The sequence below is a fragment of the Nanorana parkeri genome, unplaced genomic scaffold (assembly GCF_000935625.1).
Source record: "Nanorana parkeri isolate BGI_ZX_2015 unplaced genomic scaffold, ASM93562v1 scaffold4290, whole genome shotgun sequence".
Taxonomy (NCBI): Eukaryota; Metazoa; Chordata; class Amphibia; order Anura; family Dicroglossidae; genus Nanorana; species Nanorana parkeri.
The window spans coordinates 9894-18841 of NW_017310553.1; the positions used below are offsets into that span (position 1 = coordinate 9894).

The 8948-nt window shown below is 44.8% G+C and overlaps 3 non-coding genes across 3 annotated transcripts; all 3 read left to right on the forward strand.

Annotated features, from left to right (window-relative positions):
* Positions 1 to 8045: 8045 nt before the first annotated feature.
* Positions 8046 to 8117, forward strand: TRNAA-CGC. Its single transcript has one exon. It is a non-coding gene; the product is annotated as a tRNA-Ala (tRNA).
* A 137-nt stretch (positions 8118 to 8254) lies between these two features.
* TRNAA-UGC lies at positions 8255 to 8326 on the forward strand. The gene has a single exon. It is a non-coding gene; the product is annotated as a tRNA-Ala (tRNA).
* A 254-nt stretch (positions 8327 to 8580) lies between these two features.
* Positions 8581 to 8652, forward strand: TRNAA-CGC. The gene has a single exon. It is a non-coding gene; the product is annotated as a tRNA-Ala (tRNA).
* Positions 8653 to 8948: the final 296 nt, after the last annotated feature.

Sequence of the window (8948 nt, forward strand, 5' to 3'; positions counted from 1 at the left end):
GTATTCATCATGTGTCATCATAGTGTGTATTCATCATGTGTCATCACAGCGTGTATCCATCATGTGTCAGCGTGTATTCATCATGTGTCATCATAGCGTGTATTCATCATGTGTCATCATAGCGTGTATTCATCGTGTGTCATCACAGCGTGTATTCATCATGTGCCATCATAGCGTGTATTCATCATGTGTCAGCGTGTATTCATCATGTGTCAGCGTGTATTCATCATGTGCCATCATAGCGTGTATTCATCATGTGTCAGCGTGTATTCATCATGTGTCATCATAGTGTGTATTCATCATGTGTCATCATAGCGTGTATTCATTATGTGTCATCATAGTGTGTATTCATCATGTGTCATCATAGCGTGTATTCATCATGTGCCATCATAGCGTGTACTCCAAAAGACACCTTCTGCCATTGCTCCATGACCCAGTTCTGATGCTCACGTGCCCATTAGACATGTGCGATCCGCTTGGTTCTGCATCAAAATTTGTACACGTGTTCCAAAATTCGGACGTTCGAACACATTCGAATTTCCGAACTCCAATGCATCCGAATTACAGATCCCGTCTGAATTTCGTTCAAACACTAAACTGAATTGGACATGTGACTTTTCTGGCCAATCAATATATACATAGAATACTAAAGCTGAGGCTCCTAGACCTGAATGGGATCCGAATTTCTGAATGGCATTTGGGAGCTTGCATTGCATCCATGCTCCCATGGGGCTATGCAGCCCAATACGCAGCAAACTGTGATACTCTTCTATTGGATCGGACTACACAGGCCAGTCTTCACTCCCCACATGCATCAGTGAGCCTTGGCCGCCCATGACCCTGTCACTGGTTCACATGTTTTCCTTCCTTGAACCACTTTTGGTAGGTCGTGACCACTGCAGACCAGGAACATCCCACAAGAGCTGCAGTTTTGGAGTTGTTCTGACCCAGTCGTCCAGCCATCACAAATCGGCCCCTGTCAAAGTCACTCAGATCCCTACACTTGCCCATTTTTTCTACTTCCAACAAACCAACTTACCAGTTCCAGGATAATCAATGTTATTAACTAGGGATGCACCAATACTAGTATCAGTATTGGTGCCGATACCGAGTATTTGAGTGAGTACTAGTAAGAAAACAAACAGAAAGAAGCGCCCATCCTGTGAAGTACTGTTGATTTATTTCAAAATTATAAAAAAGACAAAGGGCAACTCACAAACGTAGCAGTGTATAAAAGGTTTCCGATTGCAATCGGTAGTAAGACTCATCCAAAAGGATTTTGTCACAGTCCTCAGTGCAGATACGAAGGCATCGGCTGTGATTTACTCGCCCAAATGCTCCGATACCTTCCCCGATACTGGAACGTCCGGTGAGAGGAAGGCTTTCTCTGACCGGCACTGCCATAGGGGAACATAGAGCCAGCTTCCGGGCAATCAGGAAGCCAGGTGGTGAGTAATGACCCACCTCCCTACTTCCTGATTGGCTGGGAAGCTGACTCCATGCTGATTGGCTTCCCAGGCAATCAGAATCGATGCGACTGAACAGCTGACTCCTTGCTGATTGGCTGAGAAGCCGTTTACTGGCCAATCAGGAAGCCAGGAGGCGGGTTATTACTCACCCGTTGTTACTCACCACCCGGCTTCCTGATTGGCCAAGTAGCCGGCTTGATGCTCATTGGCTGGGAATCCGGTTTCCAGGCCCAGCACAATTGAGCCGCCCAAACAACATGGAGCCAGCTACCTGTGCAATCAGGAAGTCTGGCAGCATGTCATTATCCACCGCCGGCTTCCCGATTGCCCGGGAAGCTGGCTTAATGTCAGCGGAAGCACTGGTATCGGTACTAGGTATCAGAAAGTACCAAAAGCAAAATATCGGTACTCGATACTGAAAAAACAGTATCGATGCATGCCTACTATTTACTTCACCTGTCAGTGATCATGTTATGGCTGATCGGTGTATACTTGCATTGTGACAAGCTGGACCAATGAATGTTTATTTAAATCTTTAGAGCTGGAGTTCTGCTTTAAGAGAATCCTATACCATCTCCTGTACAGGAACACAAAGGGCATCTAAACTCTGACAAAATAACCTGAGTGCGGTCAACGACAGCACTGACAGAGGTTCAGCCTGTTCCACTTTACACCTCCCCCCCAAAAAAAAAGTTTTGACTTGGGCTTTAACTCTTTTACTAAATTACTTCCCCTTTAATTAAGAAATACAAGCTGAACGCGTTTCAGATTTATGCCTGTGGATGCGTGACCCAGACCCCAGCAGGCAGTCTGTCAGAACGTTCAAATGATTTCATCATAGAAGGGATCTAGTTACTAAATCATGTTCTCCGGAAATATCTGCTCACTAGAAGCCGGACTCGGCTGTGATATGCTGCTGCTGCCCTACTGCGCCTGGAAATCCCGAATCCACAGTGGACCATCCAGGGGAAACCACATCCATTCTGCACAGGACTGTAATTGTATTTATTACAGACATTTATATAGATCTGACAATTGTACACCGAGCTTTACATACTATACATTCCCATCAGTCCCTACCCTCAAGGAGCTTACAATCTAAGTTCCTTATCTAACATGCATACAAACATACAAGGGCCAATTTAGACAGGAGCCAAGTAACCTACCAGCATGTCTTTGGGGTGTGGGAGGAAACCAGAGTGCCTGGAGGAAACCCACACAAGCACAGATGAACATGCAAACTCCATGTAGACAATGTCCTGACCGGGATTCAAGCCAAGGCCACCCGGAGCTGCAACCACTAAGCCATGGTGGCTCCCTTATTCATACCTTCCCACGGCTATTGCCTAACTGTCTATATGACTTCTATATTATTGCACATTTTGATACTTATAAGTGATGATAATGTATGTATTGATTCTAATGGTCTTTAATTAAAAGAAAATATATAGCCCATTAAAAAACTTTTTAAAAAGCCAGCTTTTGCTGCTTCGATCCCCCCGCAGTACTTTTGTCTGCCACTAGATGTCTTCGGTCTGATGGCCAGCATCCTTCAACCCACTTCCTCTAAGCCCAGGTAGTCCTAGACCTACCCCCAGGCTGTGTGTGGGCAATGAAAGAGAAGCAGCACTGGGATGGACTCATCTCTCCATCACTCTGCTTTTTCCTCCTGCCAACATGCGACTCGCCAGCACATGAACAGTTGCTTTTAGTGGGCTCCTAATCCTTTTAAATGCTGTTGTTTGATACTGATGAATAATAGTCTCCCCTCATTTTTTTAAGTATTCTAATCAGTTTTTTCAACCATCTTAATTTAAATATAATTGAATGTCACAAAGTGTATTTATTTCAAACACAGTGCTGACTATGTAGGTGCTGCAGCTTCACAGAGGTTCTGGGATAATTGTGGCTGCTTGCAGACAATGCAGAACCATTATCTTCATCAACAGACCTGTCCAGCATCCACAAGGTGCGCCCTGCCGCAGCATTACACTTAATCTGGCTTGATTAGGCATCATGCATGACGGCAGTGGCGTAGCAGTCACCATAGCGACCCAGGCGGCCGCTATGGGGCCCGGGCACAGGGGGCCCGGCCAGGGCATCCCTCTGATGCCGTGTGGGCCGCCTGGGTCGCTATGGCATGTAAGAGTGCTGGCTGTCAGTGACACAGCTCAGCAGCGGCTGTGAAGATCAATGATTTCCCCTCACAGCCGCTGCGGAGCTGCATCAGTGGCAAACAGCAGCTGCGACAGAAGAGGCCGGGGTTCGCAGTGAAGGAGGAGGCGGGGCCCGCCTAAGAGCCACCCTGCCTCCTCTTACATCACTGGCCAGCGACCTAAGAGCAGACAGGGCCCGTCGATAGAAGAGGAGGCGGGGCCCTCTCATCCACGCAGACGGACAGCGCAGACGGGTAAGAGGTGTGCAGCCCATCTGAGACCCTGCAGAGCCAACTATAGAGAGTCTATGGCAGGCTCTGCAGGGTCACTCTCAGGTGGGCTGTTTGGTATATCAGGTGGGCTCTGCACGTGGCATAACTAGCAATCACAGGGCCCCATACAAAATTTTGCTATGGGGCCCTGTGATTTCTAGTTACGCCCCTGCATGAAAAGAAACAGCCCTAGTGATCAATATCCAGTCAGATCTTTCATTTTATGTTTCCAGTAAAGGGTCAGGGCCAGATTTCCCCCGCCTAGGCAATATAGGCATATGCCTACAGGTGCCCTCCACCGAGGAGCGCCGCCTGTCTGTATGTGTGCGTGTATAAAAAAAATGTTTAAATTAAATAATTAAATAAAAAAAGAAAAAGGTGATTAAAAAGTGAAAAATAATAAGAAACAAATTATTAAGAAATAGGAAAATAGTTATAAACAATAATAAGATCAAAAAAATTGACCTGGGTTATTCTGGTGGCTCCTTCGGGGGTGAGCGCTACAATAATAATAATAATAATATGCAAATGTTCGTTTGCACACATTTAAAAAAAAAAATTCTGAATGGGTTTCCTATATTCTGGCCTGAAATATATTCAAGGAAAAAAACATTTCTCGGCTGGTCATACATGACATACAAGTATGAATTGGATTTTTTTTTTTCTTGTACAGGTACATTTTGCATGGACTTCTAGAAGGCCATCTTTACATCTGGAGTGGCCCGGCTATTATAAATGGGCTCTGTATATTACTGCAAGGTCGGCCTTATACTGTGCATTGACATTAGCGGAAAGAAGACTCCTACACTAAGGGCAACCAGGCAATTATGTGGGAATTCAGTTTTGTTGCCCTTTATATGTGACCTCTGATGTCTTCCTGGAATTACCTATCCCAGTGAACGAATTATGTTTAGAGTCGCATTCCAACCATTTATAACTGATCCGTTCTATACTAATCTCTGGTGGCTTTATATAGCTGTTCATGTGTAGCTAAAATATCTTAACCATATGAATGCAAATGAGTCCCAGCTTGTATTCCGTAAAACAAAATAATAAAGCAGAACGAAGAGGTCACTCATTTCATTATATGCTGGAAAGATAACATTAAAAAAATCAGAGTCAGGATTTGACATTTACAAACACTTATTTCGGGAACTCAGATTATCTCTAGTCAGATCTTTCTAGCGGTTTAGCGGGGAAATTGCAGCACGCTCCGTTATGGCCTCAGTGCTGCCACCAAAAGTAAAGGGGACTTAGTAAGGGGTACTTGTCTGGACTTTTTACTAACTATTTGATTTAACCCTTTAGGTTAAATCAAATAGTTAGTAAAAAGTCCAGACTTTTAGATAAAATCCTTTAATTGAAAAAAAAAAAAACAAAGACTAATTTTTTGACTATTCCTTTAATAAAAAAAAAAAATGGCTCCATCGATGTAATCCAGCGTCAATCACAATGCACGACCCCCGCCGAAATAAAGAAAAGGCCCGCCGCACGACGACCACCCGAACCCGACGAAAACTCGCCGCAAAATGACATTCAGCCCGAATGTCAACAGATGGGCAGAGCGTCAACTATGGGTGCATTGAGGAACCCAGCCTTGGGGCAGCAGAAAGGGAGCAAATGCGGCCCTGTAAACATCAAGACACAGGAAATATCAATTAGCATTTTTCAGGTGAAACTTGGGAAAGTTACAATAGCAATTGTAAATATGACATTACATTTTCCACGATTGTTAAAATTATTCCTTCATTTCACTTATGTTTATTTTTTTATGTTTATGTTTAAATATACACGGCTAGTATTATTTATAGCATAATAATGTTCTTTGCGCTGTATTAATAATCCCACAGCAGGCAACACTGTTGTGAACGTGCTACAGTTATATAAATCTAATGCGTGCCCTGTTATGAATAGTATTTTACATAAGAGGCCATTACCTGCCTACGTGCCAAACAAGTTTAATCTCTCAAAGTGAAAGTATGTTACTCTTGTACTGCATGGAAACATTCTTACCAGCTTGTATCATCACCAAATGGCTTTTAAAATTGTGTGATTACAGACACGGAGAACGAGATCCTTTGATTAGGAAGACTTGATGACAATATGAACTAGTGACTCCTAGACATGTCTGCAGCCAAGGAAGACATGGATGCCTTCACCCATGGCTTCCCTGGCTGCACACACGTCTAGGCAAGGTAAGGAGATTCTCGGGATTGTTGCAGAACTTCTAGAACCATATTGACCACATTGGGCACAATAGTGGCTCCTCTGCAAGTACAACGGAAAATTGTATACTTACCTATCGGTAATTTTCCTTTCCTGATGCCAGTACATGGCAGCAAACAATGGGTATGGCTCCGCCCCTAGCCCAATCACAGGACCAGTTATACTATAAATTAAAGCCCGCCTCCCAAGGCCACCATTCTCGTAACCAGTACTCAATGCGAAAGCCATGGGAGGGTCCTGTATGCTGCCATGTACTGACATCAGGAAAGGAAAATTACCGATAGGTAAGTATACAATTTTCCGTTTTCCTGGCACCATACATGGCAGCATACAATGGGATATAGCGATCACACAAACAGGGAAGGTAATTCTGGGATAATAAATTATTTGTACCACATTCAGAACCAACTTCCCCATGGATCATACTCCTGGATGGACCCTGTAATGGGACAGGAACATATGGCAGGTTACCGAAGGGAAACTATTCTACATGTTGCTGTCCACACTGAGTAAGTGTGAACTCAATGAAGTCAAGGAAGGAAGAACATATACAGCACTGCTTGTAGATTCCAAGGGAAAGAAGAGACTCTTCTGAAGAGTGAATCCTTGCGCAAGTCCTTAAGAGCTGGCTTATCAATTAATGAGCTACTCATTGTGTCTGAGGATGAATATAGAGAGGGTACTGACACCCAAGTAGACATTGTTTGCCTGAAGAAAGTCCAATATATCTGTCATGGCAAGGTGAAGAGAGACCAAACCTATTAAGCTTGTGAAGTCTATGAAATTATTCCACACTGTAGAAAATATGTGATGTTGAGTAGGTGCTACATTATTCAACAAACACTCTGACTGTAGATGAGTAATCCAGGCAAGGCAGACTTCACGTCCAACCTCCAAGCCACTTAAGGTAGTTTTGGATGTAGCACCTGCTGTAGAAGGTCTGACTATTAAGGATGACTAGAAGATTCCAGGGTCAGAGACTAGAAGAGAGGGAACCCTGGACAGATGGGCCACAATCAAATGATTGCCATCAACCTACCTGGATAATTGTAGGTGCCATTTAGGAACCTGAATCCATTTGGACTGCGGAAACATGTACCTGTAAGGTTAAGCACACATGGAAAACTGAATGGCTCTACAGACATAACAGATATTCAGAAAGATTCAGCCAGAGCAAATCAGCACTGCAAGGCCATAGGAAATAGTAGCACATGTGTTTCTAAAACAAACTAATTGAAAGAAAATGGAGTGGATCCTACTTGTCAGCTTGTCCATGCATGTGATCATTACAGTACAACCAGAGTTTGTGATGATGCAGCTGAGTCACGGTTCTTCTCTGGAGTCACAAGGCCAGGAGGTTAAGCAAGTGTTCAACCCGCCGCCATGATGGAGGAAGCATCCGAACATGAAGAGACCCCAAGAGACCATTTTCTGCACCCCAACTCCAAGGCTATGGGGGGAGGCTTCACTATTAAGATTGCATTCAGCCACCTGAACAAAGGGAACTTCGCAACAGGGGAGGCTGAACCTGTGCGGCAGGCCAGAAGAAACCAGCAACGTGAGGGCAAAAACTCAAACATATTCTTAGTATAACCGGCTTGAGCAGTGAGGACAGAAAAAAGAATGGTGGCTTTGGGAGGCGGGCTTTAATTTATAGTATAACTGGTCCTGTGATTGGGCTGGGGGTGGAGCCATACCCATTGTATGCTGCCATGTACGGTGTCAAGAAACATGATTTATCACGTAAAGGAAATGTATTGTGGAAGTGCAGGGCAATATAAAAGTGCCCATACACGGCACGATTCTCGTACGAGAATCGCGGGAAATCCCGCGATCGTACGAGAATCGTGCAGTGTGAAGGAAGACGTGCGACCGTTTCTACTGTACGGTCGCACATCTTTTGTCTAAGCCTAGGAGCAGGTGGGGATGTAGCTCAGTGGTAGAGCGCACGCTTCGCATGTGTGAGGTCCCGGGTTCAAACCCCGGCATCTCCATTGTTTGCTGGAACTGTCTCCTTGTTAGCAAGTGTTAATGTCAGAGGAGACAACCAGCCAGCTTCTTTTTAGGTTGTAGGCTTCAAAACTGTTTACAATTTTGTGGAAACATGCGCACAGAAATTCACTACAGCAACGGGGATATAGCTCAGTGGTAGAGCGCACGCTTTGCATGTGTGAGGCCCCGGGTTCAATCCCCGGCATCTCCATATCTCTCTCACTGAGAACAGTCTGACTATATTGGAGCTATTGCCCTACATCGCCTTGACTGAGCAGGTGCAAGAAAATGGGTCTTGATGGTGAAAGTGATGAATGTAGGTGAAATCCCACGGCCCCATGTTCTACTCCTCTGGCAATTCCCACAAAGGATTGTAATTTTACCACATCTCTGGTCAACTCCTTCCTTAACGACCTTTTAAATTCCCCCACTCCCCAAAAGTATAGCGGCTTTTTTTGAGCAGTTGGGGATGTAGCTCAGTGGTAGAGTGCACACTTCGCTTGTGTGAGGTCCCGGGTTCAATCCCCGGCATCTCCATATCTCTCTCTCTGAGAACAGTCTGACTATATTGGAACTGTTGCCCTACATCGCCTTGACTGAGCAGGCGCAAGAAAATGGGTCTTGATGGTGAAAGTGATGAATGTAGGTGAAATCCCACGGCCCCATGTTCTACTCCTCTGGCAATTCCCACAAAGGATTGTAATTTTACCACATCCCTGTTCAACTCCTTCCTTAACGACCTTTTAAATTCCCCCACCCCCCAAAAGTATAGCGGCGATTTTTGGGCAGTCAGGTATGTAGCTCAGTGGTAGAGCGCACGCTTTGCATGTGTG